The sequence below is a fragment of the Pseudopipra pipra genome, chromosome 5 (assembly GCF_036250125.1).
Source record: "Pseudopipra pipra isolate bDixPip1 chromosome 5, bDixPip1.hap1, whole genome shotgun sequence".
NCBI classification, from domain to species: Eukaryota; Metazoa; Chordata; class Aves; order Passeriformes; family Pipridae; genus Pseudopipra; species Pseudopipra pipra.
Genome location: NC_087553.1, coordinates 1554963 through 1581963, shown reverse-complemented (window position 1 = coordinate 1581963; position 27001 = coordinate 1554963). Strand labels below are relative to the sequence as shown.

General features: G+C 41.4%; 1 protein-coding gene across 1 annotated transcript in view; it reads right to left on the bottom strand.

Moving 5' to 3' along the window:
- SHISAL1 (shisa like 1) overlaps positions 1–24409 on the bottom strand; it is a 237231-nt gene extending 212822 nt beyond the window's left edge. Inside the window, exon 1 of the mRNA XM_064654074.1 lies at positions 24316–24409. The gene's annotated coding sequence lies outside the window, so the exon portion shown is untranslated. The remainder of the gene's footprint in view (positions 1–24315) is intronic.
- Between the last annotated feature and the right edge of the window lie 2592 nt (positions 24410–27001).

Here is a 27001-nt window from a genome sequence, read left to right as displayed (position 1 = left end):
CACTTCTAAAAGTGCTACTGGGGGAATAACAGCCTTGGGATTTGTATTTACTTCTGAAATTTAAAGCAAGTATGAGAGTTTGGTCTCCCAATATTGTAGGTTCTCACTCCTATAGAAACTAAGATACTCAGAATCTTACTCTTACACGAAATAGGAGGCACTGAGCAACTTTAAATTTTGTATGGACACTCCACCCTTTCAGACCATCTTTAAACAATGTCCACAGTGAAAGCAGAGAAAATCAAGCAGTGACTGAAGATCCAGCCACCAACAGGACCGTCTCACAGGCATCCATCTGACAGCTTTTTTTTGGCACGAAATTACAGTTAATTGAACACTAAAATATGTTTCTCTTTCCCCACACAATTTATAGCAGATGATTATACGACTCTTGGACACGAATCTACATTTTTCAGTGGAAAGAGACTGGGGGGAACCTGTTTGTAGTTTTATCACAGGATGATTAATGCCTCAGCAGCACTTTTATACCAAAGCTGCAGAGCAGAAGCACCATGGATTTTACTGCAGCCTTACTTAAGAGCAGCCATCAGCCCCTGCTCAATATTCTGGCTCTTCTGCAGCAAATGTGTGGTGCCTTTTCTCACTTAATCCTTTATAGTCACATAATGCACCATGTTACTTTGTCTGCAATAAAAATCACAGGGGGCAGGGGATGTTGGTTTCTCGAAGCAGTGAGTCATTCAGAAGTTGCCATTTGGAAGCTTTATTATATCCTTTTATATTCTATATTGTATCTAGAATATACTATTAACTGTACATAACTACCTATAAAATATGATACTGTGTTTTATACCTACAGGGTTATATGACATGCAGAACGGTGTAAAAGCCACAGACTAGATTAAAAAGTCAAATTACCAGATATAATTCGGATAATCTCAGTAACACTTCATGACCCAGGGAATAGTTTCAGATAATAACTTCTGAGACAGTATTTTGACAGCAGTACATAAATACATGTTAAATACTCTTAATAATAGTACCCTACAACACACAGGGGGGCACAAGAGTCCGTAGATGAGTAGATATCACATTAATTCCAGTTTCAGAATCACAGATCCACCTTTCTTTTTTCCTCCTCTCTTGAACTTTCCCTGCCCTGGACAGCACTGGTTTTATCACCTAAACCCTCCCAGTTCAAAGGGAAGCAGTTTAGCTCAAAATTTTTCATCCTGCTGCTGTTGGAGCAGAACGGGTTTCCTTCACTTTTTCCTAAAACTTTCCTGAATTTTGTATGATAACATTTACATTTCACCTGCTCTCACCTCTACTGGTGCCAAAGGGCTCTGGAGTCTCTCAGGAGATTCTGGATCTTAGTGACAGCAGAGCTTTCAATAAAGTCCACTAAATTCCCCTTTCCCCCTTTTTTTTCATTCAATAGCTCCCAAGAAGAGCGGAGAAAAGGGTAATTTAATTATCTCTGAGCTATGTTTGTGGGAATTCAAGGGCAGTTGTGTCTGAGGTGTATCTCAGGGCAAACGGGACTTCAAAGGATCCCGTTCCAGTGCCCCTCAGCCCCGAAAAGCCACAGCAAGTCCTGCTCTCTCTTGTTTTCATGTCATTACTGGCAATGACCACAATCACAGGCTGTCCTTAAACCTTGTTAACTCCTCTGCTGATGAGGCTGAACTCTCATCATTAGCTGGGCTGGGTCCGTGCCAGGGGAAAAAAAACCAGGAGACCAAAGGGTTGGTAGGAGATGGAAACAAAAATGGGTCTCTATATAAGAATATATACATTCTTATATAGATACTCTGCCCCCAAATCAACCCCCACACAGGGTGAGCTCTGAGAAGCAAAGCACAAGCCGATTTTCTCAGGTAAAAAAGCACTTTGCCCTTTCCCTGGTGGGTAAGTGCTGTCCCTGCCAGCACAAATTTCCCTTCCATGCTGAACAGACTAAAATACCAACTGTAAGAAACCAGTTTCATTCGATTTGCTTTTACATGTAGAAAAAAGAGCGAATAATTAAGAACGTTCCTTTGGCTTTTCTTACCCCTCCCTGCAGTGAAATATGAAGGTGTTATGCCCATAACTCCCTCTGTCCCTGCTTTTGCTTAGTTTGAGATAAGTCTGTGACACGAAGAGTGGGGACTAATAGTTTGAAAACAGAAGGTCTGGATTTTTTTTTGGACGGTGGGATTTGCCTTGATTCCTCATCTTCGCTTTTCTGATCAGAAATATCTTTTTAAAACTCTTAAAGACCAGCTGGTTTCTGCTCCACCTCATAAAATTATGGGCTCATTTTATCTGGTTTCTTGAGGTGTAAAGGAACTTTCTTATTTGGCTAGTAAAATAAGTTACTAGTTTTATCTAGACAGATATTTAACTCCTCAACTCTACCTGTCTGTAATTACAGAGAGATAAACTCAGTCCCTTGTGGCTTCACCAGGGTCTAAAACTTCTCCTGTGTAATTCTGTTTTCACTTTTGCCCCATTTTTTCAACGTTCTCCTTGTACTGATACCACATAGCTGAGTGTACTATTGGACTCTGTTTGGATCTTAAAAGGAGCTTCAACACAATATTTACAGAGCAGTAAGAGAGGGGAGGAGAGAGGAGAGAGGAGAGAGGAGAGAGGAGAGAGGAGAGAGGAGAGAGGAGAGAGGAGAGAGGAGAGAGGAGAGAGGAGAGAGGAGAGAGGAGAGAGGAGAGAGGAGAGAGGAGAGAGGAGAGAGGAGAGAGGAGAGAGGAGAGAGGAGAGAGGAGAGAGGAGAGAGGAGAGAGGAGAGAGGAGAGAGGAGAGAGGAGAGAGGAGAGAGGAGAGAGGAGAGAGGAGAGAGGAGAGAGGAGAGAGGAGAGAGGAGAGAGGAGAGAGGAGAGAGGAGAGAGGAGAGAGGAGAGAGAGAGAGAGAAGAGAAGAGAAGAGAAGAGAAGAGAAGAGAAGAGAAGAGAAGAGAAGAGAAGAGAAGAGAAGAGAAGAGAAGAGAAGAGAAGAGAAGAGAAGAGAAGAGAAGAGAAGAGAAGAGAAGAGAAGAGAAGAGAGAAGAGAGAAGAGAGAAGAGAGAAGAGAGAAGAGAGAAGAGAGAAGAGAGAAGAGAGAAGAGAGAAGAGAGAAGAGAGAAGAGAGAAGAGAGAAGAGAGAAGAGAGAAGAGAGAAGAGAGAAGAGAAGAGAAGAGAAGAGAAGAGAAGAGAAGAGAAGAGAAGAGAAGAGAAGAGAAGAGAAGAGAAGAGAAGAGAAGAGAAGAGAAGAGAAGAGAAGAGAAGAGAAGAGAAGAGAGAAGAGAAGAGAGAAAAGAAAAGAGGGAAGAAAAGAGGGAAGAAAAGAGGGAAGAAAAGAGTCCTTAGCACTGGAAATCCTGAGATCCTTGTCTGCCTCTCTCTCCAGAAACATTCCTGCTCTCCCAGGTATCCCCCTGACAGCCTTTCCTCTGAGCTCTTTTGCAGGAAGACAGAATCCAAGCTAAACTTCTCCCTTACACCCCAGAGCCTCCTGGGTTATCCCAGGCACGTCCCAGTCAGGAGTGTGCTCCTGCAGCGTGGGGAGCAGAGGAATTTCCACAGGGACAGAAATAAAGACTACAGCACTTGTGGAACAGCTGCTGGGCCCCTTGTGAAAGCAAGTGGTGAGAAATAATTCTGGAGGAACCACGGTTTTGTCTCCCACGCACGATAGACTGAGCAGGCAGCACCAAGGGAGCAGAACCAAGGAGAAAGAAACACCCCGGGAAGAGAAAATAGCCTTATTTGCTCACGTTCACTCTGCCACTCAGGCAAAATGCAGAAGGAGAACAATGCTTCCCAGGTTGTTTACATACAGCCTGATTATGGGTGTCTTTACTCAGAAGGACAGTCGTTTTCTCAGGACCAGAAGTTTATAAATTGATTTGTAAGTAAGAATCTGAGTATACAGAAAACAATGAGGAACTGCTCTCTGTGCCTTAGGAGCCCTCTTTAATTGATTTTTGTTTGCAGGACTGAAAATATTAGCAATAAAACCCCGAGGCTGCTATCTGTTTTCTTACACTGACACATACAATCAGGTCTTTTAAAGGAGTGTTTCCTCACATCCTGGGAGGGTTGTTAGCACAGTGTAACTGCAGCGCACGGTGAACACTCACTCAGCAAGCAACTTAATTGGTTTATCTCCTCTCTTCTTACAAAGAAAGATAAATACTAGGACAGAAGGTGAGTATTTAGATTAAAAAAAAGGAATCCTGTGGCCCCAAACTGGCACTCACATCCACTTTTTAAACATACACTAGGTGAAAAGGCAGATATTTTAGCAACTCGTGTATATTTACTCAATTTGTAGGGTTTCAGAGCTTTTTAGCCATTCCTCACATGGATACTCCAGCTTTCCCCACACCTTGCAGTCCAGGTGGTTGTTCCCTGCATTCCCAAAAAGCTTCTGTATGTTGATCTACAGAGCCCACCACAGAGGAGGTCAGAGGAAATAACAGCACTGTGCTGTCAAAAACACCCTGCAAAGCCTCAAACATTTATTTCAAATATTCCACCCTAAGTTATTAGCACTGAAAGCACGTTTAAGACATTCAAGCAGCAAATTAGCTCCGTTGTGTCTGATGGAACTATTCATGTGTGCACATGTTATTAAGATAATGGCCTTAATTGCTTTTCATCATTTGTACAGTTTTACTGTTTGCACTACATTCAGCTGTGAAAATGAAAGGAGATGATTTAGGTTCGAGTTTTAGCTCTAATACATTAGCAAAATGCTGGAATAGTCACATTGCAAGCCAGAGTGAAGGCTTTGTACACAGTAAAAATATGAATATAGTTCATATAATTTATGGATATATTTCTATCAGAAACCCCAGTTTGAATCCTGAACTGGAACATAAACTTCCTTCCACCTCAATCAAAGCAAAGGAACAAAAAAGTCCCACATAGACACCACCTATTTTCAGTATTTTTTTAAAAAGGAGACCTGAATAGAAGCAGAAATCTTTTCTCATTCTAACTTTAGGAAATGCAGTTAAGACCAGGTCCTGATTTTGAAAGCATCTGTGCATTGTTATTCACTATTTGAAAGGAATGTTCATTCCCATTTTTGTTCAGTAACGGTACGAATTTTTCCTCTCTACCTAAATTTACAGATAGGCTAATTCTTCACTATAAAACGGTTTAAAAAAGATTTCTGCTCATTCTAAAGCACTTAGAGGTTTCCAAAAAACATTGCCAATTAAAAAAAAACAAAAAGAACTCAGAAAATACAGATGAGAAGTAATTTCTGTGGTTGGTTTTTGGGTTGTTTTTACCTTTTTAGTGTATTTTTTTTACTACCCAGACTTAACTTTAAAATCTCAGGTGCAGGAACCTTCTCTTAGTCTGTTTCTGTAAAGGACCATCTCGTAACAAACACTTCAGACTTAAAACTGAGGAATATAAAAAAAAAGGGGGAATTTTTGCAGAGCTGTCTTCGATAGCACTGATATTGCCACACATTCAAATATAGTTTTGGCACTTATTTTGGGAATTGCTCAGCTGGGATAACAATCTGAAGCATTTTAGTTGTGTGCCAACTACTTCAGAAATTTCTAGCAGCTCTTCTCACCCTGCACGACCAAGTTATAAACCCTGCTTGCTGGACACAGCTAACCACTGCCATCAGCCTCAAGCTGCTTCTGCAGGAAGACAAGCAGGATCTGACCTGTATCACGGAGAGTCAAAGCTGGCCAACAGTTCCTGGCACTCTCCCAGTTGTCCAAGATATAAATGGGTGCCAGCTCACCCTCCCCACCTCCCCCGCAGCCAGGATGTCTCGGAACATTGTTCCTGGCGAGGCATCCTCGCACAAACCCTTTGTGGAGGTGTCATTCACCGGAGATGTCCCTTCCCCGGCTGAAACCACTGCTGCCGAATGACTCCGGGAATTTGGGGTTTAAATGGAAGTTAAACACCGTTCCCATGCACTGGGATAAACCACCTGGGGACATTCACAGCGCAGGTGACAAACAAACAAACACCACCGGAGAGAGAAAGCCTTGATTTCCAGATGCTAACAAGATGTGTCTGCTATCTGGGGCAGGTACAGAGAGGACAAAGGGAGACGAGAATCCACGGGCTGCCAAATCGTTTGACAAGAGCAGAAGGAGCATCCCGGTAATTGCTGCCACCAGCATTGCAAACCCCTGTGCTGAGAGCTGTGTCCCTCGCCTCGCAGAGGGTGATTTGAAGGCAGTTCTCTGGAATCACAGCTTGTCAACTCGGGGATGAGAGAGCCCCGGTGCTACTGCCGCTTAATTGGGCAGAAAGCACCTTTTCGGCGTTTTGATCACACGGCAGCCCCATCACCCACCCCAGAGCTCCTCTAATGACCTCACTGGGGAGGACCAGAGGAGGGGCAGTGCTCAGGGAATGCTGCTTAGGTGTTCGTGAAAACATAAACTAATCGTATTGCAAATAATAGCAGCATTTTCCTCCACTCTGCTTAGTGACAAGAAGAAATTTTGTGAAATGCATTCCAAAGAAACACGAGGAACACTATTGAAATGAAAAATGCTCAATGTAGGGATCCTTAAGGGGAGAAGCCATGAAATCTTTCCGCCAGTTATGCTGTTTGTAAAAGTGAAATAACTCAACTGCTATTACCTGTTCTTTCAGTAACCTACATATGGATAATATAATTTCACGTTTCTCACCTAAGTTCTGGCTTATGCTGCTTTAAAATCAATGCCCTTATTCAAAGAATAGACAAATCTTTTGTTTAGATGAAAAGGGAATTTGCCCTACTTTTTTTTTTTTTCCACAATTTTAACTTTTCAAAAGGAATTGACAAAATATCAATGATGCTTTGTGGCATTAGGAAAAAGGAAAAGCTTCCAAAATATGAAAATTACGTTTGTGATATAACAACACATGCTGCTTAAAAGAAGGGACTTACAGGTCTGGTGCAGCCTGGACAGACACAGCATATGTTCTACCAACCACATGCTTGGGATACACCATGTTCCATGTTCCTGACAGTCATAACTTGGAAAATAGCCCCCAGAGCTTGTGTTTGAGGACAACTTCCTCATATCATGTCTGCTGTACACAGGGCAAACAGGGAGATGAATTAGGAATGCACAGTTCCAAATTCCCCCCCACTGCAAGCAGCAATTGTGGATTATTAACCCAGGGGATGAGAGGGAGCATCCTGGCACGGGCTGCCAGGGATCTGAGAATAAAAGAACATTAACAGCTCTGTGCAGGGGGTTGGCTTTGATCCCACAAGCTTTCCAATATGCTTCCTGGTAGGTTGTAATAATTCCATACCGAGAAGACAGGCATTTCCTAAGGGTGCTGATTGATACAGTGGGAGTAGGGTTGCACAGCAGGAAATATCAGTATGTTCAGTGTATCCACCAGGGCTGGACATAAAGGTAATGCTGAAGCTCCACTTGGCTGAATTAAGATTTCCTCAGAGCCTAACAAAGGATAGCATTTAAAAAGAGGAGAGGAAAGGCAGGCATTTGCTATTTCACTCTTCCCCTGAAGACACATTTTGGCAATGTTTCCCTGGGTCTCCTCACTCACAGGTCATGTTTTCCAGTCAAGCACAGTCAGATTCTCTGGAGGCACTTGCCTTTGACACTTTAGCACTGGTTTTACTGGGTGACTTTTCACAGCCTTAGGCCTTTCTTATTTACTGTCCTTAAGACAGGATTTGTCACCCTCTCCAAACCCTCTTGTTCTGGGTCTGAATTTGGGGGGTGGGGGGTGTTGGATGTCTGCTCAGAGATGCGGCTCAAAAATACACAGCTGGTAGGGACTGCATCTTGCTCAAAATCTGGATTTCTGTCTGGAATTACATTTTGAAATTTCTTGTAATTGTCAAAAACTGTTTGAAAAGTTCACAGAAGTATTTGGTTACTATACCCTGCTTAATACATTTGTACACATTTATACTATAAGATTAAAAAAAAAAAAAAAGCTCTTTTAACACTTTAATTTTCTATTAGAAACAACTTCAATAACTTTATAAATAGTGGAGAAAGACTTATAATACCATCTAGAATTCTACCTTTATACAGCTATGTACAGATCTGCAGCCTTCACACAAAAGAAAGGATTTAACACCACAGTCAGAACAGAGATAACTGGCAAGGCAAAAAAAACCCTGGCAGCCAGAAATAACCAGAACTATGCCTGTTCTGAATCCCTGCCATGTACCAAAGAATACTTTCGTGGAATTGCTGACTTTTAGGAGCCCCATCACATCAGAGTCTCTTTCTGGCTGGTATATTTGTCACAAAGAGGCCAAAGCCCTGGTTTTGTTCTGTAGAATTGTTTTTGAGACAGTCACTCCAGACTCCCCTTCTTCCACTTCAAACTCAGGACATAAAACTTTAAAAAAAAGTAATTTCTCAAAAATAATGTCAAAGGAACATCCAGGCACTCCCTGTTGCTTTTATTTCTAGTTTATCTGTTTCCCCTCTACAGAGCAGCACGTCAGATTTCCCGTAATCTCTTTTCCAATAACTGAAAGCTTGGAAGTTTATTTTACTCTATTAAATATACTCATTAAGATATAGAGAGTTTGCACTCCACAGAGACATCTGTTCAGCTATTGAGTGAATTATTTATAACCCATTTAAAGGCAGTATTGCTATAAAATATTTAAATGTAGCTTAGCCTCTGAATCAAAGTCAATATAAACCAGACTATGTTTTCCAGAGGGAGTTCCACATTACATAGATTCCCTTTCTATTCTGAAATTTTTCTGTTAGGATAATTTTTTTAGCAGGACAATGCCTGTCTCTGAAGAGAATTAAATATATGTGTATCTTATTGGGGGATAAAAACCCCTACAGCTGTATTAATAGAAATGCAAACAAACCCCAACAAACCCAGATCTGTTTACGCCCACACAGCATTTCACCATCACAAACAAGTTTCACAAAGAGTTATAAATCCTGCAGGTTTACTTCAAATGCACAGCAAATTATGTTTCATATTTGAGGCTTATTTGGGGTACTGACTGTGTTATTACTGTGCTCAAGAGAAAATAATAAAAACCATAATGGTTCTGAATCATAAAAATCCAAAATGTTTAATGGAAAAGGTGTGTTCCCACTCTCAGCACTTTAACCACTTAAATTACCAGATTACTCATGCAAATAGTGATAACAAATTAGGAGCAAAAGCAGAGTTTGGAAATGTTCACTTTCTTGAAGGCAGCCAGGAAGATTTACAGGCTGCAAAACAAGACCTAATAATTGAGGGGCAGCAAAATGATATTTAATCTATTTGAAGCATTTAAGAAGTATAATGTTCCTTTTCTTTACAAGTACAGAGTCTCCAATTAGACAAAGATTCTAAATTTATTTTGCTTGTGATTTTTCTAAATTCAAAGCCATGCATACACAAAGAACTTACCAAGGGCTCTTTATAGGTATATAAAAGATAAATAAAACCACCTTCTCTCCCACTGGGAGAGCCTGTGACAGCGAGGCAGGAGTCACTGCTGGGATTGGATTTGTTTCAGGACTGTCCATCCCAACATTTGCTGTTTGTTGTACATATTTACACTACTGAGACACTGTGTGTTTGCTTTCTTTGGTAGCTTGCAGCCTAAACATTTGTCATATGAGGATGTTATGGGGCAAAAGTCTATTAGACTTGTATTTCTTGAAGACTAGATCTGGAAAAAAAAACATCTCAGATGAAGCACTTGCTAAAGTGATTTTGACTTCACTGTTCCACAGAGGACATAAGTGACATTATTAATTCAGTCACAAATTTCCTGGAATCCTGAATGTTTCCCTATGGAACCTTTATTTAGCATTAACAAGGAGGGTCTCAGCACGTGGGTTGGTTTATTCTTTGAGCTCTCGTGATGTTTTCAGTGCCATGTGGGCACAGGAGAGACAGCTCTGCCCCTGGGGTCCTGCAGAGCAGAGGAAAGGAAGGATCTGCACCTGAGGTGTGTGGGTATATTCTGAGCACACAAGATATCTTACAGTGCAGCTGGAGAAAACAGGAGACAGATTTAAAGCAGCACGAGGAATTTAAATTTGAAGGGACACAGGTAGGCAGGAAATGGCTGGAGAGACCAGGATTTGAAACTTAAAGGAAGAAAAGGAGATATATCATGCCCAGTCCAAATTCTTTTAAGGTTTTGATTTTACAGAAACCCTAGAGTCCTTCATTCATTTACAGATAAAATAGTTTAAGAAGTTGATAGCAATTTAAATATCTAGCACAAGCAGGTAACACACGATGCCTTTTTGCCACAAAATGTGTAATAAATATGCTTCCAGTCAACCTAAACAGATAGAACAGACAATATTATTGTTTGCCAACATTACTATATTGATGTAAAATATACTAGACCGATTCAGTGAGATTAAACCGAGCCCAGAAATCATGTGAAATTGTATATTAGTTTTAACTTAGTACAACATCTCTAGTAATGACCAAAGCCAACTGCTTAGAGCTTCAGTCTGTAAAATTCATAACACACAGAAAACCAGTACAAAACATCACTGGATAGTCAAGGAAAAAAAAATAAACCAAGAGAAAGAGTTAAAGCCATGCTCACGTTAGATAAAATTACTCATTTGTACTTCAGAAAGCAGCAAGCTGAGCTCCTGAACAAGATGAGGTCAGTTTAAGAGCAGAGTAATTAGCACTTTAACAGCTACATGTGATGGAGTGGAATCTCTGCAACAGAAAAAAAACTACACAACTTGAGAGGCTGGTTTGCTGCCAGAAACACAATTGTCACCAGGTGACATTTGCCTTCACAGGCAACAGTGCAAGAATAAGGAAGGATGCTTAAAAGCAGAATAAAAGTTGCTGATACAGCCCTGGAGAGAGCAGGATGAAAAACAAAGTATTTTAAGTTAACAGCCTGCACACAGAACCCACCTTGTTCAACCACACAGTGTTGCTGCCTTTTGAACTCTAAAATATCTTTGGTATTAAATAATATACTGAAGTCCACTAAAAGTTCCTAAATGCATATTATTCTTATTCTGCAACAAACGCATGGCAAAGCTCAAATCCATATGGAAATCACTGGGAGGTTAAGGATGGCAATTCTTCAGTAAGGTTCAAATAAAATTAGGAATTTACTTATGTGAAAACAGAACTTGTAGATAGAAGACAGAAGTCACAAAGGTATAAAGGTATAAGAGAAAAAAATTAAAGATAATTCCTTGCAGAGAGAAATTGCATGAATGTACAAGTGTACTATGGGAATGCTTAAACTAATAATTAGCATTTGTAAATTCTTAGTCAATACATATATCCTTTGCTTTCTGATCTCACCTACAAGTTAAAAGAGGAAAAAAAAAAAAAGGGGCAGTTTGTCAAATGCATATTCCACATTTTACAAACCATGGATAATTAAAAATATCTAGCTGAGGTTATCATCAAGGGAACTTGCCAGAAAAAGTCTCCATGTTCCAAGCTTGTTGAGTCAGAAATATGTCAAAGATTTTAGTAAACAAAAGATCAGATAAGATACTCAGATGTTTAAGAGGGAAGAAAAAAATTGGAATGCTACAGAGTGCTGCTTGGTAGAGCCAAAATCTACCCCTGGGAGACAAGACCTTCTGAAGGCAAAGAAGATGCTTCTGGGAAGAGAAAACAAAGCTTCCTTACATGAAAAAGAAATGCAGCAAAAGACTGGAACCCTTGATTTACTGATTGCTGTGATTTGCTTTAATCTCTTCAATAGCTGACTAAAATAATCTGGTTATTTATCACCCAAAACAAGACAGAGGTTCAACCTGCTTATTGCTGGCCAGTAACAATACAGTGTAAGATCCAGATTTCTTTCTAAGCATTTATTCTGGAGATAAGTAGAGCTGTGTAATTTCAGAGCTAATGTAATGTTTCAAACATCACATCTGTGGAGAAGTGCTGCCATGCCCTAGGTGATGTATATGAAACCAGAGAAAAAATACTAAACAGAGACAGATGAGCTGAATCCTGAACTCCTATGGACGTCCTTGGGACTTTGTACAAGTGAGAAAAGCATCCTTCTCAATGGCCCCTCCACCAGCCATGCAAACCCAGGTCCAGCACTGAAAATGAAAATTCAAAGTGTGCCCTGAGCTCACATCCTGGACAACTGTGGGGATTTGATGGGTCATTTCTCTCAGATGGAATTCTTTCTAAGTTCTGCTTTCCTGTGGAACATGTTGTACTAGTGTGTTAAGAGTGGTTTAAATTGGTTGCAGTGTTACGTGGGGTTTTGAAGTGCAGCATCCTATGATGAAGGAGCCACTAATCTTTATAAGGATTTTTGTGCCTGAATAATTTTGTGGATGGCAGTGGTGCAGGCTGATTTCCTTACCACGTAAAGTCTCACTGGAAGCCTCAGTGACTGGTACTTCATGTTCTTGGAGTGCCACCTAACTTACATAGACTGCCTACAGTTTTCTGATACTGTAACAAAACCTTTGGGCATGGTACTGGTAATTTATTTCATTACAACTAACAATATCTGCTAAACACAGGCACAATGAGGAGAACAGAAAATTCCAAGCAAAACTTTGTTAAACACAAAAGTTACATTTGGGGAGGAGGTATGTGTAGTGAGCTGAGCTGGCTGCTTATCCTCATCAAACAGCCAAGGAACTGAGCAGTGTCACAGAAAGGGCAATAAATAAAATTAAAATGCAAATTAGAATTAATCAAAGAATTCCCAAGGTCTGCCTGCGATTTCAAAGTACACTCAGATTAATGTAGGATCTCTGCCCTTCCTGGCTGCCTTTTGGGAGTGGTGGGGGCCAGGAGCTACAGAGCTGTTTCTCCTCTGGCCAGCTTTTCCGTGGTTGACTGACTCCTGAGGAACACTCTTAATTCCAGCTCCCAGCCAGCCTGTGTGTCCCACAAGTGTCTGCAGAGGGTGGGGGGCTTGAGCAACACGGGGTCTCTTACTGGGGTCCAGGCAGAACCTGCACAGGTCCCAAGGTCACACTGACTTTCACCTTATGCTGCAATAACACGTCCTACATCCTCTTCTGGTTCTCTTGCATCACTGGGAAGCACCTTGAGCTCAACACTCCAGCATTTTCCCAGCAGTGACATGTGTTCCTGCTCTTTTCCCCCCTCTCTTGAACGCCCAGATGTGCTTAAGGCCCAAGGTGAAATGCCTGCCTTTCACATTCCTAAATGCCTGCAAAGACATCCTGCTCACTACCTTTTCTTCCTTGGAGGAAGGGATAACAAGAAATTATTTCCTCCTGCTTCACTTCTACATTGCAAGGCCACAGCTGGCACACTGTATCTTTTTTTATTCTTCATTTTTCATCTGTGAACTCACTCAGGTGCCAGCCCATGAGAAAAACAGTGGAACGTAAAGATACTGCTGAAAGTTTCGTTCTATTAAAACTTTGGGGGGCGAAGGTAAATATGACATTTCTTCTCCCTGAAAAAGTGGTGGCAGGATGAGATCCATGAACAAAGCTTCCATTGCTGACCTCAGCTCTGGAAGCTGCTCCAGTGTGGACAACCCACAAAGGGCAACACAGGGGAAATGAAAGAAGGGAGACACAAACCACCAAGGAGTCCTGGAGGGAAGATGGAAGGAGGAGGAAAGGGAAATGCTGCATAAATCCTTGGGCAGCACAGCACACCTCACAATCATGGAATACCTGTGGCACCCATTGCCAATCTTACCTTTGGCCACAGAGGTCAGAACAAGAAGCAACACAGTGCAGGTGTGCTGAAATTTAGTGCCTTTTCAGCTCCTAAATACCTTGAAAAAGCACCCCAGGACAAGCCATTTTCAGGGAAGTCTTGTACAAGGCACCACTACAGAAAGCACCCAAACTCGTGTTGAATCCTCTGATCATCTGGAGTGAGGAAAGATTAACACCAACAGGAAAAGGCACAAATGCACTTAAGATTGTCAGGAGCTGGGCAGCCCCACCACAGCAGAGCACATTGTTTAGCACCCCAGACAGACAAAAAGCCAAGGAATAGTCACCCCTGCCTTCAGTTCATTATCCATAACCCTCATTCATACAAGGGTTGTGCGCAGAGAAAATAATTAAAGTTACAGGATAAGGCTGGCACAGAATCAAAATATAAATAAATGTAGATAAGAAACTAGGAGAGGTGTGTAACAGAGGAAAAGTATTTCTCTGAAACACTGTCCTGGCAGGTGCTGAGAAAGATCTTTAGCCCAGCACAGTTTAAGATGTATTTTTGTAGCAGATAATGTATTAATACATGTCATGCCTGTGACAGCCAGTAAACTGGACTCAGGATACCAGAAGGTCCATTCAGTACTAAATTCCTCCAAACAGTTGGACAGTATATGAGTCTCTCCAGTCCTTATCTGTATTTATTTGTCAAGTCAGCTGTATCTAATAGGGCACAATGAGGCTCTCACCACCACAGTGCCATAAATAACCTCAGTGCAGGAGCAATTCCTCACTGGAACAGAGCCATCCAAACTCCTCCTCGGGCTACAGACAGACAAGGAGCTGATTCCAGGGGCACCATCCTCCTGACAGCAACTTTTCAATGCACATCCCCACCCTGCCACAACACCAAAGCAAGCATCCCACTGGCAGGGTTTCCAGCAGTTGTTCTGAGGTCTTCCCAGTATCCCAAGTTTTACAGGCCCTGAGATGCCTCACCTTATGCTTGCAAAGCAGGAGAGAGAGACTGTTCTGTATCTCAGCAGGTCACCTCAAAAGGCTTTTAGGTTGGGAACAAGGCACATTAGAAACCTGGAGAGTGGGGCAGAGCTACTTCAAACACACACACTTCTCCCCCTTGTCTCCAAGCAGCTCCCTGGAAATTATATGGGAAATTACAAACAGTGATGTTACTACTCCCTAGCAGAGATCTCTATTCAAAGGGGGGTCATCTCCCTGTTAGAAGGTGAAAATGGAATTGCAGGGAAGGCTGTAAACGTGGACATCCCATTTTCTGGCATGCAGAGGGGTGGGGGAATATCCCTGGCACGTTGCAAGGAGGTGTTTTCCTTGCATCCAACTCCCCTTGCTTGTACCACATGAAAGGAGTAGGATCAATCAAACTGCACGACTGACTGGCAGGGTTTGGGAGGGGCAAAAAAAAGCATTACCAACTTCTGCAGCTGCAGGACTGGCACAGAGGGACAGGCAAGGTTCAGGAAGGTTTCCTGTGTTTCTAGTAATATTCCTTTCCATCTGCTTTATCCAAACCACATCAGTATGGGCTGCACACTTCAGGAGAACATTTCTTTCTACAGAGAACTAGGATGGCAGCCTACAGTGAGTCATTTTTAAACAGTTTAAGCCTTTATCTGTTCATGAGGAACATCACATCCTTGTATTTATTTACTAGCCAGAACCATTCATTTTATGGCTATTTATCTATGGAGATTGTTCTCCAGTGAGTTCATTACATCTGCCTAGTATTTCAAATGCCAGGTTTCTTGGTTGTTGTCACTGGATACTAATTCTCTTAGCAATGCTCCTGGCTGAATGAATACTGCTGCTCTTAAAAATCTCGATTATAGGAGGAATATTTGCATTCATTAAAGCTCCACTCTTGCTTCTTTTTCTCAACTTAAACGTTTGACGTTTCTGGGGACACTTTAACAAATAGTTCACTGTGGGGAATATTTAGGGGAAACAAGATGGGTCCAAAAAATGCCCCAGAAGACCCATCTTTGCTCTCTCTCCTGATCACACAAGATCAAAAGTAATCTGTTTGATCAAGAAACTTTTCTGAGATTTTCAGACAAACTGATCTTTGACCCTAACCAGAAAACATAGGCCTCCCTGCCGGTTTGTTGGGGTTTTTTATTTGTTTTGTTTTTAATCACAGGTCTCCTAATTGGTTTTTCAGTCTTCACTAGAGTTCAGTAGTGGATAACCAGCTAATTCAGAATTCCAAAGGATGGACTTGATGGACTTCCTTAACTCCCTTCAAAAGCCACAGAACTGAGGTCACTAATCACATTGGTCTTCCTAAAGTTATTCTTCCCTGAGTCCATTTATTTTAGGTAGGGAAGGGGTTGTGTGAAATTAGCCACAGTTTATTTACTTAGCCTACAAGTGGTGCTAGTTTTTGATTTCCTTTTCCTGAAACTTTCCATTTGCCCCTTGGGCAAATGCTCTTTCTCAGACCCCCAGGGGGCCCCTCTTTCCCCTTTGGAGGCCCAAAGAGCTCAGGAATTCAAATCCTGACAAGAAGCAAAAGGTGAGAAGCATTTCAGTTCCACTAAAATGGAGCTGAGAAACATGGGGAACTGATTCAATTCTTAACCAACAGCCTTTTTATTGCAGGAAGAAATCTAAGAGGAGAAATCTAAGAGGAGAAATCTAAGAGGAGAAATCTAAGAGGAGAAATCTAAGAGGAGAAATCTAAGAGGAGAAATCTAAGAGGAGAAATCTAAGAGGAGAAATCTAAGAGGAGAAATCTAAGAGGAGAAATCTAAGAGGAGAAATCTAAGAGGAGAAATCTAAGAGGAGAAATCTAAGAGGAGAAATCTAAGAGGAGAAATCTAAGAGGAGAAATCTAAGAGGAGAAATCTAAGAGGAGAAATCTCATCACATTAGGATCTGTGAAATAATGACTCATATGGCCACAGAGCCATTATCTCACACTATCAATATGCAAAGCCTAGAGAAGCTTTTGTTAATGATCCCTATTGGGGGATTGATGGTCACACAAATGGTTGGCATCTGCTGTTCCAGAAATCAACTGAACTCATTTCATTCTCCCCACAAGTATCAGACACCGAGTTTCTCTGCATTTCTCTCTCATTTTGCAGACTCTCATTCATTCCAATCACAAGCTGGGCAAACATGAGACTGTAAGAAAACTTGACAGCCTTCGAAATTCAGGCTTTTGAGGAGCAGACACACAACAGAGGAAGGACTGACAATACATTGGCAAAGACATGAGAACAGGGAAAGAGCAGGTAGAAATGGCAGAATAGAAAGCACATTGTTTCCTTGCATTTCCACTACATGTACACTGGAGGACTGTTTTGAAAAATCAGTCAGTTAGGAGGTGTTTTTTCTTTCTGGTTACCCAGCTAATTAGTACATAAAAATCTAAAGAACAGAGCACACCAGGAAGAAAGTGAAAAGTCATTTTGAACCAGCACACAGACAGCTCAGTTCCTCTCGTGACCAAAATCAGAACTCTTCTGTTCCCTGTTCAGATATTCAGATATCAAACCCTCCACCCTGGAATCATTAGATAACTGCCACAGGGTTTAGAACAGTATTTTCAGGCACACACACTTTTCTGTATCCCTTCATGCAGGACATGATTAAAGAAGCACATTGGATTAAATGAACTGCACAACGAGACCACAGCTCCTGGAAAACTGAGTCCACTCATCTCACAGTTAATTCCACTTGAACCAAAAGCTTGGTTGAGACAAAGGTGCAAACTTTCACTAATATCAACAAAGGTGAAGTGAATAAAGGTATGAGCCTTAATCATTGCTTATACTGTTATTTATCTACTCTTAGTGATCTTGGGGTAGGAAAACTATAGACTTTTCTCATAAACATCATATATGCTATTAAACACAAGAGCTTCTTCAATTTTCCAAGTGCTACAAGGAATATTGGAGCCAGGTTCTAACTTCTAGCTCAATGGTACTTCAGTCTGGCACCACTGACTTCCACAGCAAAGGTTTGTAGGCAGATGCTGACAGACATTGTGGATCTGAGGCAGAAAAACAGCCTTTAGTATTTAATGTGGTAATGAGAAAATAATCTGCCCGAGGCATGAAATACAATTGTTCATTTACACTGAAAACATATTGATGCAAAACCAGCCATTACAGTCATGGATGAGAAAAGCAGTAAAATAATAGATCCAAATCTTCCACAAGCTACACTGTTGGAGCTTTAATATTTTCTCTAAGTAGCCTCTGGGGAAATATTCCCCAGGATGCCCCTTGGCAGAGGCAGCAGGTACAAGGAGGCAAGAGGCCTTCAAACACATGTGCAAGGGGGAATTTCCTCCATTCAGACTGACAAAGTGAGTATTTTTTGGGTGTAGATAGAAAGCTTTGCTCACCATGGCATGCTACAGGAAGGGAGGATCTCCCAAAATTTTTCTGGAAATTGTGTTATTTTAGTTGCTGTTTAAATGTTCATCCAAAGCGAGGAACTGAGGTTTGCCAGTGGCTGAGTTAAGCACAGGTTTCCTGAGTAATACAAGGGGCATGGATGCAGCACTGAAAATATAACTTTCTAGTTGATTAAACCAAAAAGTGAGAAAGCTTGAAACACACACTTCAAATTTTCACTAGGAGAAAATAAATCAACCTGACCAGCTGCAGTGGCAAAGGAAAAGCAAAAATGAGGGGTTCTCTCTCATTTACACCTTTAAAAAACCAGATTCTTTCCAGCCCATCACATTTTCATGCTCTTCCACTGCAGCAGGAGAGCAGCACCTCTTTAATTATTGTTCAAGCCACACTCTGGATATAAAGGCCCCCAAGTCACAATATGGTGTATTAGAAATATAAAAGGCACTTTTTATTAATTACTATTTATGGAAAACTTCAGCCTCCCCCAGAACTGGGTTATCCCTCTTTCCTCCCACCATCCCCTCACGTATTTAGGATTGGCATCCATTGCCTTTGCCCATCCTTATCCAAGAACTACATGACTGTAGCTGTTACAAATTAATAAGTGAGGCTTTTGCATAATATCTTAACTCTCTCTGTATTAAACTTCCACTGTTCATTGCCTTATTCCTTTCTGCCAGCTACTGCACAGACACGCCAAAATTTCCAAGGAAGTTCAGCCTTCCTTTAGAGTCATTAAGGAAGCACAGATATGAGAAAAGATTTTTGACAACTGCAGCTTTAGTTTCAGATTGATGATTGTTTTCTATCCTCAAAATACTTGGGTGACTCAACGAACCTCTGTGACTTAAGCCTTGTATCTCTAAGTGAGCTAAACCAGACTGGGACTTCTCTCTGTCCAGGAACAGGACTATGAAATGTAATTCCCTTCGGCAATACAGTGCCAGATAAGGTATCTGTGTACATCACGCTCTTTCCCTGGTCTCACTGACACTTTTGTTCAAAACACGGCGACAGTTCCTTTTAAAAAACAAATTAATTTGGTGTTAATGGGTGCTGATCTTCATCTCTCTAGTCCTTTGTTCCCCCTTCCACGCTGACACAGCGTTACCCTGGAGCCCACTTTGTTGGCCAGCACAAAGGAGATATGACTTACACTCCCTTTTCAGCTGGAGGAAGTGAAGAAACAACTGTCACCTTTGTATCTTTTATTCCACCTTCTTATTTGAAGCTGCTTTCAGAAAAAAGTCACAGTGAACCGGCTGAGAAAAATTAAATGTAACTTTCTACCCCAAGGACAGTGGAACTCATCAAGGGAACAGATCAGACTTTTGTCCCCGAACAAATAATCAACTTTTGAACAACTACCTGAGCTACATCTTCAGGAATAAGTTCATTCTTTAGCCTCAGGGGAAAGGTAGAGGCACACAGATCTTTTTATTCTTGCTGAACTGGGACCTAGAAGTTATTCTGTTTGAGAAGAGCAGTTTAAAAATAGCTCATCAGGTGCCTCTCTGATTTATACCAACCCAAAATCTGAAGGGTGTTCAGCAAAGCTGCGTGAACCAGCCTGAGTTTATTTCTGGATTGCTGAAGAGACGAGATCTCCACCTTTAGAAATGACTGTTTCCTGGCAGTAGCATCAGGAGATCACCAGCAGCGCTTGTCTGGAGGCACTTCAAAGGCTTTTAAACCAGAATTTCCTTTCATTTCAGTGACATCCTCATGGTCACTGTGTAAAAACAAACTGTGGGCATTCCCTTTCCAACAGTTTAAATTGTAAAATGCTGGTGGCACAGAAATCTTTTGCTGGACACAGCAGCAGAAGGTTGTGGCTCTCAGGTGAGACACCTGGTCAAAGTTGGGAATATCTGACAGAAAGCCATTAGGTCTCGTGTCAGGCAATCAGTGATCCTGCAGAAGACCCAGGGACATTGAACTGTTTTTGTTATATCCAATGTGAATACACTGGGCATTTTGGTCTCTTTCAAAAAAAAAAACAAAAAACAAAAAACAAACAAAACAAAAAACCAAACAAACAAAAAAAACCAAAAACAAACAAACAAACAAACAAAAAAAAAAAAAAAAAAAAAAAACCAAACACAAAGAGTTTCCAACTTCTCCCTGCCTTGTAAGCTTGAATTCCCTGATGGCTTCCCCTATCCCAAGCAAATAAATTAAAATATGCACACCTTACATTAGAACTTTGGTGTGAGATAAGGCTGCAGTCCCAAAGAAATCCCAGAAATAATGTTCTCGTTATGAATATTCAGATTTCCCACTTCAGAATGAAGCACTTATGAGGGTTTTTACATGTCATTTTTCCTTCTTGCAGTCAGTGCACCAAAGGTCACAGAGAAAGAACTGGTGGAGTTCAAGGAGCTTAATTGCCTTCAAGCTTTGATATTAAACAGGGTTTATCTGCAATTATGTTTGACTTGCAGCTGAACCCATTCATTAGATGCAGAGGAAGTTGTTTGTTTGATTGTGGAGCAATAAAGCTTCCACTTTCTTACCAGGGAGTCAACACCATTATCATTTGTCAGTATAATTTTCTCCCTCTGCGGAGCAGCAACAATGGATCTTGTTTGCAAAGTGATGGGCAACAGCTTTCCACCCCTGCAGCAGCGCCAGGGGGGAGCTGGGGGTGGGAACACTGCCGGCTGCTTTCCCTCCCCCATCTCTGGATGCCTTCCATAAATAACGAAACCACATTTTTTCACCATTCCTGGTCGGCACAGCGCACAAGGAGACGCCCCTGCCACCACCCCTCCCGGCAGCCAGGATTCCCACCCAGCACCTGAAGGAGCTGGCCCTCTGCAAATTAACCCCTGGCAACGAAAATAAAGAGAGTTTAGAGGTTTAGAGGTGAGTTTAGAATAGTTTGTTCCTCCCCCAAATTCCTGCACTCAGAGAAATCAGCTTTCAGAAGCACCTTTCCACGTATTTCCCCCCCCCCTTAGTTCTTTTCTTGCTAGGACAAGAGTCATGAGAAGCCCAACTTAAATGAAACCAGATTTTTGGGTGTTTATTTCAGTCTGCCTTGTCCATTTTTTCTTTCCCCCACCTTCTTTTCCACACTAATTAAAGACAAAGGAAGTAAAACACTGAGGGGACTCAAGGCAAAAGAAAACAATTCTCAGAATCTTCCGAGAAATTCTTTTTGTGAAACATTCTTTTTTTCAAGGAGTGCTGCAACTGAAATGTGGCTCTTAGAGGAAAGAAGGGGCACCACCCTGGGGAAAAATATATTGAAAAATAACAGATTTAGTGTCATGAGGTGATGGTCACAGTGAGCCACCGGATCCTCATGGCTGATGGTTCTAAGAAAGCAAAAAATATAATATGTGAAGGTAAAAAAAAAAATAACTCCTCTGTTTGCCACAGAGAGATGACAAGAGCAACTATTTTTTCTTAGCTTTTCAGAAAGAAAAGTTTCATATTATAATAAAAGAATGAGGGAGCACAGAGAGCTGGTGTCTGACTGGGAAACACTGAGTAATGGGGAAAGAAATAAAGGAGAATACTGTAAAACCCAAACAGATATCAGTAATATAAACAGATGGTCTGAATGACTGAAGCTGCTCTGAATCACTCACTAAAAATAATTAGCATTTGGGGCTTACACAACAGATTTTCCTCCATTGAGGAAACCACAAACTCAGCTCATACCACATAAGACAAACCAGTCAAAAAACTCATCCTTTGCTCTGAAATCCTTTCAGTTCAAGTAAAATATCTGAAATCCTCTTTCAGTTTAAGTGAAATTCATTGATTTAAAGCAGTGCAAATAAGAATTGCTTATACTGACCCCAAAATAAAATATTTTGCTCTATAAAAGGAAATAAAACATGGCCAAACCTGATACAAATATTGAGTTAAAACTGGGAAGTTTAAACTGGAAGAGGGCACTGCCTTCATTTTTCTCCTAAGCAGAAAGGGTTATGTAAAAACAACCAATTTTCATAATCGACATTAGTTAGACATTGCATATTTTTTTAACCTTTCCATCTTTTAGTCTCTTCAAAGAACACTTGAGGTGTCAGTGACTCTAACACTTGCTATTCACTGAAGTCACATCTAGAGAAGAGCAATAATTGCAGTGGAAGGAGAGGACATGCAGCACCCTGCCAAGTGACAAAGTTTTAGCTGCTAATATTAACGTTTTAGTACATATAATCAATTGTTATTTGCACATAATGGCTCTGCTTTGGCAAGGTGACTTACTAGGCTGTGACTTCACTTCAGCAGAGAAATATTCCCTCTGCAGCAAACCAAAGAAACAGTTTGGAGAACTCAGTAGGACCAGCACTCGCCCCTTGGGCAGAAGGGTTCTCAGGTGGAGTCTTTGCTCCAGAAATAAAATAAAGGGTGTGACATGGTGACACTTTTCTGCCTGCTGTCACTCTGATCTGGGATGATGGTACTGGTTCAGGAGAGTCTTTCCTCTGCTCACTTGGGGCTGGATAACTTAGACTACAGGTGGGGATTTAATTGACTTCATGCTCCTGTTCATCACACCAGCATTCCCACTGCTCAGCAAACCCTCCTGTCCTCCCCAGCTGCCAATCCTTTTTTTTTTTCCCCCTTCTGAGAATCAAACACCAAAACTTTCTTATCAGCTGGGGGAAAGTGAATTAAGCTACTTTCAAGTGTAATAAAAAACGTTTAGGTGGCTTTGTTCACTTAATAGAATGAACACCTACCCTCTGCACTGCTCTCACTTCATGTACAGTTCTGACAAGGGCTATAAAATTACCTGACATTTTGTGATATGCACACTGCCATTGCCACACACAACAGGACAAGTCAGGCAGCCAGGCTATAGCACTGAGAGCTGTTTGGGGCAGATTCTCTGTGCTAAAAGCATTTTTGTATGCAGTCCTGAGAGCAGAGACAGAAAACCAAGCCACAGAATGGCTGTTTCAGCTACGAGTGCTCAGGTTCCACATCAGATAGATTGTGTTTTGCTTTAAGCTACACAGGAGGGCAGAAGTTGAAACATGATGTTTTGTAAGCACTGAGTGATGCAGGAGTGTGTATATTTAAACAGACTCACAATTATTTAGGTTGGAAGTGACCTCCAAGGGCGAGTCCAACCTTTGACCAAATAAACCCGTCTGCCTGTCCCCACCCGTCCATCCCTCGTTAGGCATCTGCCCTGCCAAGGGCAGCTTTTCACAGAATCACAGAATCAGCTGGGTTGGAAGAGACCTCCAAGATCATCGAGTCCAACCCTTGATCCAACCCCACTGTGGTTCCCAGCCCATGGCACTGATGCCACATCCAGTCTCATCTTAAAAACCTCCAGGGACGAAGAATCCACCCCTTCCCTGGGCAGCCCATTCCAATGGCTGAGCACCCTCTCTGGAAAGAATTTCTTCCTGATATCCAGCCTGACCCTCCCCTGGCACAGCTGCAGACCCAGCCCTCTTGTCTTGCTGATGGTTGCCTGGGAAAAGAGACCAACCCCCCCTGGCTCCCCCCTCCTGTCAGGGAGTTGTAGAGTGAGGAGGTCTCCCCTGAGCCTCCTCCTCTCCAGGCTGAGCCCCCCCAGCTCCCTCAGCCTCTCCTCCCAGCACTTGTGCTCCAGTCCCTTCACCAGCCTCGTTGCTCTCCTCTGGACCTGCTCCAGCCCCTCCATGTCCTTCCTGAGCTGAGGGCCCAGAACTGGACACAGCACTCCAGGGGTGGCCTCACCAGTGCTGAGTCCAGGGTAGGAATCACTTTCCTTGGACCTGTTGGCCACCCTGTTCCTGAGCCAGGCCAGGATCCATTGGCCCTCTTGTCCCCCTGGGCACACTCTGGCTCCTGTTCAGCTCCCTGTCCATCCCCACTCCCAGCTCCCTTCCTGCCTGGCTGCTCTCCAGCCACTCTGTCCCCAGCCTGTAGCACTGCTGGAGGTTGTTGTGGCCAAAGTGCAGGACCCGGCCCTTGGCCTGGTTGAACCTCATCCCCTTGGAATCAGCCCATGGATCCAGCCTGGGCAGGTCCCTCTGCAGAGCCCTCCTGCCTTCCAGCTGATCCACACTCCCCCATAACTTGGTGTCATCTGCAAATTTGCTGATGGTGGACTCAATCCCCTCATCTAAATCATCAATAAAGATATTAAACAGGACTGGGCCCAGCACTGATCCCTGAGGACACCACTGGTGATGGATCCCAGCTGGATGCAGCTCCATCCCCACCACTCTCTGGGCCCTCAGCCAGTCCCTGACCCAGCACAGGGTGCCCCTGGCCAAGCCGTGGGCTGCGGCTTTTTCCCCTCTGTTGCTCTGAGAACAAGGTGACAGCACCCAGAGAAAAGCCAGTGAGAGGGTCACTCTCCTTACCTTGGCCAGGGACGTCCCCCCAGGCAGCACCAACCATGACCCTTCCCAGCTCACCCCGTTCCTCCTGCAGCTCTGGGGGTGACCCAAGGGGCAACCAAAGGGTTGCCAAGAGCAACTGGTACCAACACAACACAGAACCCCTGCCCACGGCGTGCCAGAAGGTTCTAGATTCTGAGAATCATTGTGACACGAGGGCAGGACCCAGCCCTGGCCTTGGGGAACCTCAGACCATTGGCCTCAGCCCATGGATTGAGACCCCTCTGGAGATCCTTCTGCCCTCAGCAGATCCACACTCCCACCCTGCCGAGAGCCTGAGGGTGCCCTCCATCCCCTCATCTGAGCCATTGCACATTTGGAGACCACAGAGACACCATTTCAAGGCGATTCCGAGTTTCCTGCATTGTCAGAGCCCCTCTGTAGGAAACCACCTTTCCAATCAGACCCTGATTTATTACACAGAGATCCCTGAAAACTGTTCAGATCCACAAAACTCCAAGGCAGTTGTGTTAGAGCACATAAACAACAGACAGGCTGTGCCTTTCCAATCATGAGGATTTTTTTTTTGCTGGAGAACAGGCATTTCAGTGCAACATCTGCCTCAGAAGTCTCACTTCTACTGCACAGACCTGTAGCTCTGAAAAAAATTGGAGAAAACCTTTTTTGAAAGCAGGATATGTTGGCAGAGAGACTTATTTTTGTCTTGCAAATAGTCTGCAGGGATGGTTAAGGATTTATGACTCGTTTTCCACCTAAATAAAAGAAAATCTAACATATGTCTGTGTACTTGTCTCCTAGTTTGTCTCTGGAGGTTTTGAGTGTGACTTGCCATTAGTGCAGGGAAATGAAAAGAGAGAAAAACACACCCTCTCAGGAATGTCTTATAAGCTACATCAAAAAAAGGAAGGCTGTTTTTCATTCCTTATTTATGAAAGGAAGGTAACAAGCAAAGGAAAACAGACAATGAAGAGGCATCTTCCTCCCACAACCAACTGTCAGAGTTGATGCCGGGAGAGGAATGACACTCATTTCTTCTTGCATCAGCTACTTTTCAAATCATATATAGATATCATTCACAGATTAAAGATAAAAATATTTCTCTTTAAACACTCCATGAAACACCATGATTAGGACAAAGATTTTCCACTCAAGTCTCTCTTCCACCGAGAAGAATTGTTGTTTTTAATGAAAATTCCACGTGCACTTAAATGGTGCAAATTAATTACTGAGGACATTTTTTTCAGTGTTTTAAGTTCCAGAAGCAAAGGTACTCCAAGGACTTTTGGGATGTTATTTTGCTTAGGACTTAAATCAGGTGTGGCCAACCTGCCTGACCCCACGAGCCATTCATTGGCAATATGAAAACATTGCTGTCTTCCTGCAAAATATTTTCATTACACGTAAAAACAGGCTTACTTCTACTTATTGTTGTTGAACTTCTCAGGTTATACAAGGTGAATATATTAAAAAAAATCATCAAAAAAATCATCAAAAAAATCATCAAAAAATCATCAAAAAATCATCAAAAAATCATCAAAAAATCATCAAAAAATCATCAAAAAATCATCAAAAAATCATCAAAAAATCATCAAAAAATCATCAAAAAATCATCAAAAAATCATCAAAAAATCATCAAAAAATCATCAAAAAATCATCAAAAAATCATCAAAAAATCATCAAAAAATCATCAAAAAATCATCAAAAAATCATCAAAAAATCATCAAAAAATCATCAAAAAATCATCAAAAAATCATCAAAAAATCATCAAAAAATCATCAAAAAATCATCAAAAAATCATCAAAAAATCATCAAAAAATCATCAAAAAATCATCAAAAAATCATCAAAAAATCATCAAAAAATCATCAAAAAATCATCAAAAAATCATCAAAAAATCATCAAAAAATCATCAAAAAATCATCAAAAAATCATCAAAAAATCATCAAAAAATCATCAAAAAATCATCAAAAAATCATCAAAAAATCATCAAAAAATCATCAAAAAATCATCAAAAAATCATCAAAAAATCATCAAAAAATCATCAAAAAATCATCAAAAAATCATCAAAAAATCATCAAAAAATCATCAAAAAATCATCAAAAAATCATCAAAAAATCATCAAAAAATCATCAAAAAATCATCAAAAAATCATCAAAAAATCATCAAAAAATCATCAAAAAATCATCAAAAAATCATCAAAAAATCATCAAAAAATCATCAAAAAATCATCAAAAAATCATCAAAAAATCATCAAAAAATCATCAAAAAATCATCAAAAAATCATCAAAAAATCATCAAAAAATCATCAAAAAATCATCAAAAAATCATCAAAAAATCATCAAAAAATCATCAAAAAATCATCAAAAAAATCATCAAAAAATCATCAAAAAATAGAAAAAAAACCCAAAAAATCCCCCCAAAAAACCAAACAGAAAAAAAACCAAAAAGAAACCCAAAAAACCACAAAAAAACCCAAAAAATAAAAACCCACAAAAAATAAAAAATAAAAAAACCACAAAAAAACCCCCACAAAAAATAGAAAACCACAAAAAATAAAAAATAAAAAACCACCAAAAAAACCCCCACAAAAAATAAAAAATAAAAACAAAACAAAAACCCAAAACCAAACAAAAAAACCCACAAAAAACCAAACCAACCAAACAAAAACAACAAAAAAACCAAAACCCCCAA